This window comes from Zootoca vivipara, chromosome 6 (genome assembly GCF_963506605.1).
Source record: "Zootoca vivipara chromosome 6, rZooViv1.1, whole genome shotgun sequence".
Classification (NCBI taxonomy): Eukaryota; Metazoa; Chordata; class Lepidosauria; order Squamata; family Lacertidae; genus Zootoca; species Zootoca vivipara.
The window spans coordinates 79,163,974-79,171,831 of record NC_083281.1 but is presented as its reverse complement, the minus strand read 5'-3'; the positions used below and the strand labels follow the sequence as shown (position 1 = coordinate 79,171,831).

The following is a 7,858-nucleotide window of genomic DNA, read 5'->3' as shown; positions in this document are numbered from 1 at the left end:
TGAGTACTTTCAGTTTAAGTACTCCGCGGACCCGTCTGGAACGGATTAATCCACTTTCCATTACTTTCAATGGGAAAGTTTGCTTCAGGTTAAGTACGCTTCAGTTTAAGTACAGACTTCCGGAACCAATTGTGTACTTAAACCGAGGTACCACTGTACCCTGGGAAGATGGATGGATTTTTAAAAACCACTGAGGGGAATAAGGGTCTCCTAAGAACTCTCAGCACCCTTAACAAACTACAGTTCCCAGGATTCCTTGGGGGTGGGGGGTGGGAAGCCATGAGTGCTTAAAGTGGCATGATGCTGTTTCACATACAAGGAACAGATGATGGGACCTAAGTTGAGCTGTCTTTGAGGGTGCTGTCGAAACTTAAGATAGCAGGGGCCAATGAGACTTACCCGTTTTAAAAAGATAAGAAAGGCAGACGTAAGTCCTGCTGGGCTTTCGGGCCAAGGCAGCCTCCAAAGGAGGCTGAGTGCTGATGCGAATCCTGCATCCTTTAGATCCCCTCCCCAAGTCTTTTGCATTTCTCCCTTTTGATTCTTGCCTATTGGTATTTTAGTTATGATGTGAGCAGCAGGGGAAGTAGGGCAGAGGGAAAGAGTGAGCCTTCGAAGAAAAACCAGGGTGGGGGGTGGGGGAGGGAAGGGTGGTAGCTCAGCGGCAGAGCATTTGCCTTGCATGCAACTCACTTGTGGGGTGCCTTAGGTTTCCGTTCTCTCCCCCATGCTTTTTAATATCTATATGAAGCCGCTGGGAGAGATCATCAGGGGGTTTGGGCTGGGTGTTCATCAGTATGCGGATGATACCCAGCTCTACCTCTCTTTCAAATCAGAACCAGTGAAGGCGGTGAAGGTCTTGTGTGAGTGCCTGGAGGCGGTTGGAAGATGGATGGTGGCTAACAGATTGAGGTTGAATCCTGACAAGACAGAAGTACTGTTTTGGGGGGGGCAGGGGGGGCAGGTGTGGGGGACTCCCTGGCCCTGAATGGGATAACTGTGCCCCTGAAGGACCAGCTGTGCAGCCTGGGAGTCATTTTGGACTCACAATTGTCCATGGAGGCACAGGTTAATTCTGTGTCCAGGGCGGCTGTCTACCAGCTCCATCTGGTACGCAGGCTGAGACCCTACCTGCTGGCGGACTGTCTCACCAGAGTGGTGCATGCTCTAGTTATCTCCCGCTTGGAGCAATGCGCTCTATGTGGGGCTACCTTTGAAGGTGACTCGGAAACTGCAATTAATCCAGAATGCGGCAGCTAGACTAGTGACTGGGAGTGGCCACCGGGACCACATAACACCGGTCCTGAGAGATCTACACTGGCTCCCAGTACGTTTCTGAGCACAGTTCAAAGTGTTGGTACTGACCTTTAAAGCCCTAAACGGCCTCGGTCCTGTATACCTGAAGGAGCGTCTCCACCCCCATCATTCAGCCCGGACACTGAGATCCAGCACCGAGGGCCTTCTGGCGGTTCCCTCATTGTGAGAAGTGAGGTTGCAGGGAACCAGACAGAGGGCCTTCTCGGTAGTGGCACCCGCCCTGTGGAACGCCCTCCCAGCAGATGTCAAGGCAATAAGCAATTATTTTACTTTTAGAAGACAACTGAAGGCGGCCCTGTTTAGGGAAGTTTTTAATGTTTGATGCCGTACTGTTTTTAATATTCGGTTGGAAGCTGCCCAGAGTGGCTGGGGAAACCCAGCCAGATGGGCGGGGTATAAATAATAATAATAATAATAATAATAATAATAATAATAATAATAATAATATTGGGAGAGAACCCTGCCTGAAGCTGCAGAGAGCTGCTGCCAGTCAGTGCAGACCAATGGGCCCCGTCAGCGGAAGAAAAGCCTCCTATCTAACACAATTATGATGACTTAGCGGTTCGTTTGAAAATGGATTCCGATTTTAGGAAATTCCTTCCTTTAGTTGGCAGGGGAAGCGGGGCCATAACTCTTTGGTGTTCTTGCAATATATTTGGTTGTAAGCAATTTCTCTTTTTAATTGGGCACCTCCTGCGTAGACTTTCCCAGGCTGCCACTTCCAAGCTGTTAAGCAACTCCAGTGATGATTTACAGCTCTGTCTATGGGATGCTCAGCCTGATGCTAGGTGAGAGCAGAGCTATAATTTGCAAAGAGGTTTCTGGGCTCTGTAGCAGCGAGAGGGAACCTGATGGATGAGCAATTTGCTTGTTGCAACACCAGGAACTGGGGCTTTCTTGTAGTCCTCCTTACCAGGCAATGAATCCAGACATTCGTTGAGTGGGGAGGGCACTTGCACACAGCAGCTTATTATGGACTTGGTATTGATTGCGCTCTAATGTTTTCTTTTTGTACTAGCCACACGATGTCGCCATCATCAAAATGGCATCTTGTGCTTTTTCTACATTTTGTCCAAATTTCACCTTTCTGCAGAAAAATACCAAAAGTAAAATACAACCTGCCGTACCTTGGCAGTCCCTGCCGCTGTGGACAGTCTGTAGCACATTCTTTTTTGGGTGGGCAGTTTGTCATGTGCAACAAGTGACTAGGAATGGCAGGGTGGGGGAAGAGAAATCCAAATCAGTTTGCATTCAAACGTGATCTCATCTAATTGTCGCTTTCTGAAACAATAAGCGAGCCAAAACACAGCCATCCTTTGAAATTCTCACTTCTTCGAATTTTGCGTTGCGGTTTCTCCAGCCAGCTACCGTGGACAAAAATGTACACAGTAGGGTAAGGCGTGCATGAAAATGCATCTATCTGGTGAAAAAAAATGACATATAAAATATTATATAATGTCTGGGAAACCGCTTTGCAAAAAGGCGTATGTGAGAGAGAGTTGCATACAGAACTGTGTACGTTTGGAAAAATTCACAGTAGTTTGCCGTTGAATTTTCATGGGGTGGGTGTGTGGAACGCAAACTGTTGTGGAAATGTGGAGAACTGAACTTAACACTGGGGTGGAAAATGAAAGACAGAGAAACTGAAATGGACATAGTGGTGGTGTTTCAATAAGGTTGCCTCTATTACTACACTCCTGCTTCTGTTTGCTGCTCATATGAGATTTGCATGAGACCGGTAATAATAAAATAAATGTCTGGGTCAGGGTCTGTTTATTGTCCCTTCCCTTCAGTCCTTCTATAATTTCTTACCCTCTGCTTTCTCAACTTAAAGCACCCATAATTCCTGTTGTGCTGCTGGTGTGTGCATGCCAAATTATTCCTCAGCCTCTTTTCACTGTTTTTTTTATTATTATTAAAAAAACTTCTCCAAGAGTTTGCTGCAGCAGGCAGGGAGGAATATGAGATGTCCCCAAGTTCCAGGAGTTGCAATAAGTAAATTAGATCTCCTCTTGCTGTGCTACAGATCCCCCTGCAAACCTCTTTGCAAATTATAGCTCTGTCTTGAACAAGCATTGCATCCAAGCGATCTGTGGATGTGATGATAGGAACTCATAGTGCTCAGCGCTCCTGGTTGTACTGCGAAAAAAGAAGAAACAAGGGTCTCCGTGTTGCTTCCTGCTATTAAAAAAATAAAAATAAAACCATCTTTGATATTGAAAGGACTCTTGGATGGGTTTGTTTTTGGTGAAAAGCGAGAAGGGGTTCAGGACTCCCCTGCCTTCAGAGATGCAATCGGATCCCTGGATGCTTTAAGCCAGGCATGTCAAACCTGCGGCCCTCCAGATGTTTTGGCCTACAACTCCCATGATCCCTAGCTAGCAGGACCAGTGGTTGGGGAAGATGGGAATTGTAGTCCAAAACATCTGGAGGGCCGCAGGTTTGACATGCCTGCTTTAAGCTGAAGTTCCGTATCAGTTGGAAGGTGGAGGCTGGGAATTGTTTTAATGTACGGAAAGACTGGGAAGCCCCTCCCCACCCCACTCAGAGCACTATGCAGCCCCAGATCTTGCAAACAAGCAAACTGCGGTTTAATCCCCAAAACTAATTGAGGGAGGAGTGACTGAGGAGGGCCAGGGCAAAACAACACGCCAATAATATTTTCTGTCAGTACTCCACCAGCTGGTGTGGGTGGCGAGCAGTGGAATAACATTTAATATGATGACCGCGGAGGGGGGGGGAATGGGAGTCCCTGGAGCCTCGTCTTCCAGGCCACCCACAAATAAACAGACCAGAGTTATACGTTGTGAGATAATGCCCTACTATGGAAGTGGCCAATGTTGAAAGCTATGCTTTACTGTTCTGCCAGTGGATTCACTCTTTCTAGAATAGTGTACATTCCATAGAAAGGTTTTTGGGAACTGTAGTTTAAGGGTGCTGGGAAAGATACTTTAGTGAATGGTAAACTATGGTTCCCAGGATTCTTTGGGGGGAGTCACATGCTTTAAAAGTATGGTATGTGTGCAGCCTAGCTGTTTGTGTTACCTGGATATTGACAATGGGCACTCATGGGCAAAAGAATGTACCTGGAATGTGAGTCATGTATCCACCTGCCCAAGCGGAAACTGGGCCTTAGTTTTATTTGAGAGCAGTGCGTCTGTGAGAACTAGGAAAATTCAATTTAGTGCACATGATGAACATGCCAAATCTGCACTTTGCAAAACGGTACACAAACCAAAACACAGCCATTATTATTATTATTATTATTATTGTTGTTGTTGTTGTTGTTGTTATTGTTATTGTTATTAATTTTATTTATGGCTTTCAGTTTTATACATTTCAATAGTTTTACAATCATTTCAACATTTCAAAACTCGACTTCCTTTCCCCCTCTTTTTGCGGTTCCTTAACTTTGTTTTTTTTAAAATATTTTCTGCATATTCCGAATTCACTTAATTTACTCATTTATCCATCTATTGAAAATATATCCTTTTATTTCTTATGTGTTGTGTCATATTACAGTTTGAATGCCCTGAAATTAAAATGGTAACACAGTGAAACAGAATATAAAATATAAAAGAGGTAATTGGAAATAAAAATGAATATTCAATTTCATATTGAAATATTCAACCACAACCACAGGGACCACCTGAATGAAGCTCTGAGACAACTGGTGGCCCTGTAGGAATGTTAGAACCTGCCTTAGACCCATTGGGCCATCTAGTTTAGTACTGTCTACACCAGGCATCCCCAGATTGCGGCCCTCCAGATGTTTTGGCCTACAACTCCATGATCTCTAGCTAACAGAACCAGTGGTTGGGGAAGATGGGAATTGTAGTCCAAAACATTTGGAGGGACAAAGTCTGGGGATGCCTGGTCTACACTGACTGGCAGTAGGTCTCCAGTGTTTCAGGCAGGGAACATTCCCATCCCTACCTGGAAATGCGGGGGACCAAACCTGGGACTTTCTGCATGCAAACCAGATGCTCTACCACTAAACTTCGGCTCTACCCATAGCTGCCACGTTTTCCCTTTTCTCGCGAGGAAGCCTATTCAGCATAAGGGAAAATCCCTTAAAAAAAGGGATAACTTGGCAGCTATGGCTCTACCCCATGAACTGAACACATGGTTTTTATACGGATATAATAAAGCTGCACATATTCACTATGTGTACAGCTAAATACATTATTTGCATGCAGTACTGCCTATGTCTAGTTCAGTCTCGTCTACTTCTACTGCCAAAGTGTCTCCAAAGTCTCGGCAGGACCTGAGATCCTTTTAACCAGAGACACTTGGGCTTTTCGACTTGCAGAGCATTATGCTGCACCACCGCACACACCCCTTAAAATAATAAATGTATAATAAGGATGCAGAATAAGCTTCCGATGCCAGATGTTTGTGTTGAACTACTGCAGATACGAAAACCTGTTTTGTTTCTTTCCTTCTCTTCGCTGTTGCTACAACAGACCTGGCGAAGGAGCGACTACCCCTGGCAGCGGGATGAGGAAGTCCAAAACTCCAAGCCCATCCCGTCCGTGTGCTAATGGTTAATCTGACCGCCCACGTGGGAGCCTGCGAGTTAACAGAACATGCCTTTTATCATCCCCAGCCTGCCGGTGCACAAGGAGGAAGGCAGCACAGCGCTCCAATATAGCCACAAACAGTTTCCTTTCAGCTCCCAACCTGAAGAACAAGTTCCCGTTTGTTTGAAAACAAGAGAGAGCGAGAGGCAGAATGAAGTCCACCTAAGGCCGGTAAACTCCCTCTGCTTGCCTTTGGCCTCCTCCTCCGTCAGAACTTGTTACCTTGGAGCTGTTGGAACAAGGACGATAAAAAGTTGCTTTGTAATCTCCGGGCCCTCCTTATGCAAAATATACATGGGAGGAGCTTTTGCTTTCTCTCTCTCTCTCTCTTTTGAGATTTCTACATGGGAGACACTGTGTGTGCACAGGAGACAGAGGCATTGAAGCTGCACTCTATGTCCATTGAAAAAGAGTGAAAACTGAGGTATGTGCTCTGTACATTTCTCTCCCCCCCCCCGCCACCACCCCGCCACCAATTACTCCCCTAGATGACTTTGGTTTTTGTACTGCTAGCACTCCTTCCCCTCTTTGAAGCGAAAGCGAGTTTGGCAACCTCTAACAAGCTCCTACAAGAACAGCTTGGTAGCTTTTATGGTTGCAACAGAACCCTCTGTGTCTGGCCTTTGCTCTTTATCTGGAAGCCTAATGAAACGCGGAAAGCAGCATCCCACCTGGATGTCTCGTCGCCTTGGTATTTCATGCATGCCGCTTCTTGCTCGGTAGGACAACGAGCGGCAAACACTGTTGCTTGGGGTTCTCTAACTTAACTTGGAGAAGACCGAGGAGTTGCACTTGGGTGGATCCTTCCCTTCTTAAACGCACTTGCTTTCTTCTCCTCAAAGAGGATCTCTGATGTGATGTTGCTTTCCTGGGGAGTCCTCTGAAGCATTTGGGTTCATGGCAACCCTTTAAACCAAGAGAGAGAGAGAGAGAGAGAGAGAGAGATATTAGGTAAGACGCATCCTTTTTATCAGTAGATCTTCTGATGAGTTGCTCGTTGGAGTTCTAAGTTGCTGGCCTTCAAGGCGCTCAAAGGAAGGAAAGTCTGGACAGTGCAACCCACTTGCTAAGGGGACGGGAGTCTGTTTAAAACTGGTAACAGGAGAATCAATGCTAGTGTGGTTCTGCAGGGGCAGGCGAGCTGGTGTGATTTTGCAGGGTGAGGCCCTGAATGTAGCCAAAAGGGAAATCAAATGGCACTTGGGTGCCAATATGGTGTGGTTGCTGACCGTTCGGCATGGATCAGGGACATCTGGCCTCAAGTGTCTATTTGGCCACAAAACTTGCTGGTCAGCTTCTGCACCGGCTCTCTTTCAGTGTAACCAATCTTGCAGGGCTGTTGTGCAGATGAAATAGAGAGAGGAGCCATGTGTGCCACCCAAAGCTGCTTGGAGGAAGGGCAGGATATAAATATTGTTTACATATTGCTTTGGCAAAGGGACACTAAGGCATACGTTTAAAGCAGACCGCTTCCCCCCTGTAAACTGTAGCCTCCCCCTACCCCAGAGCTACAGTTCCCACTACCTTTGAAAAAACGATGGTTCCCAGCATTCTTTTTGGGGAAGTAATATGGGTTTTTTTAGTGTGTTGTGTTCACGTAGCTCAGAATGCAGGTTAGGTTTCTAGGACACTTTCTCATGTTCTGACCCTAATAGCATAGAATCATAGAGTTGGAAGGGACCCTGAGGATCATCTAATCCAGGCGTAGGCAAACTCTGGCCCTCCAGATGTTTTGGAACTACAATTCCCACCATCCCTAGCTAACAGGACCAGTGGTCAGGGATGATGGGAATTGTAATCTCGAAACATCTGGAGGGTTGGAGTTTGCCTATGCCCGATCTAAAACAACTTCCTGCAATGCAGAAATATGCAGCTGTCCCATTTGGGGGTTGAACCTGCAATCTTGGCGTTATCAGCACCAAGCTCTAACCAACTGAGCTAAGTTCCTATTATCCACC

At 46.2% G+C, this 7,858-nt stretch overlaps 1 protein-coding gene across 1 annotated transcript in view; it reads left to right on the top strand.

Moving 5' to 3' along the window:
• Positions 1 to 5,810: 5,810 nt before the first annotated feature.
• Positions 5,811 to 7,858, top strand: part of PLCH2 (phospholipase C eta 2) — a 331,389-nt gene continuing 329,341 nt past the window's right edge. Inside the window, exon 1 of the mRNA XM_060276182.1 lies at positions 5,811 to 6,324. The gene's annotated coding sequence lies outside the window, so the exon portion shown is untranslated. The remainder of the gene's footprint in view (positions 6,325 to 7,858) is intronic.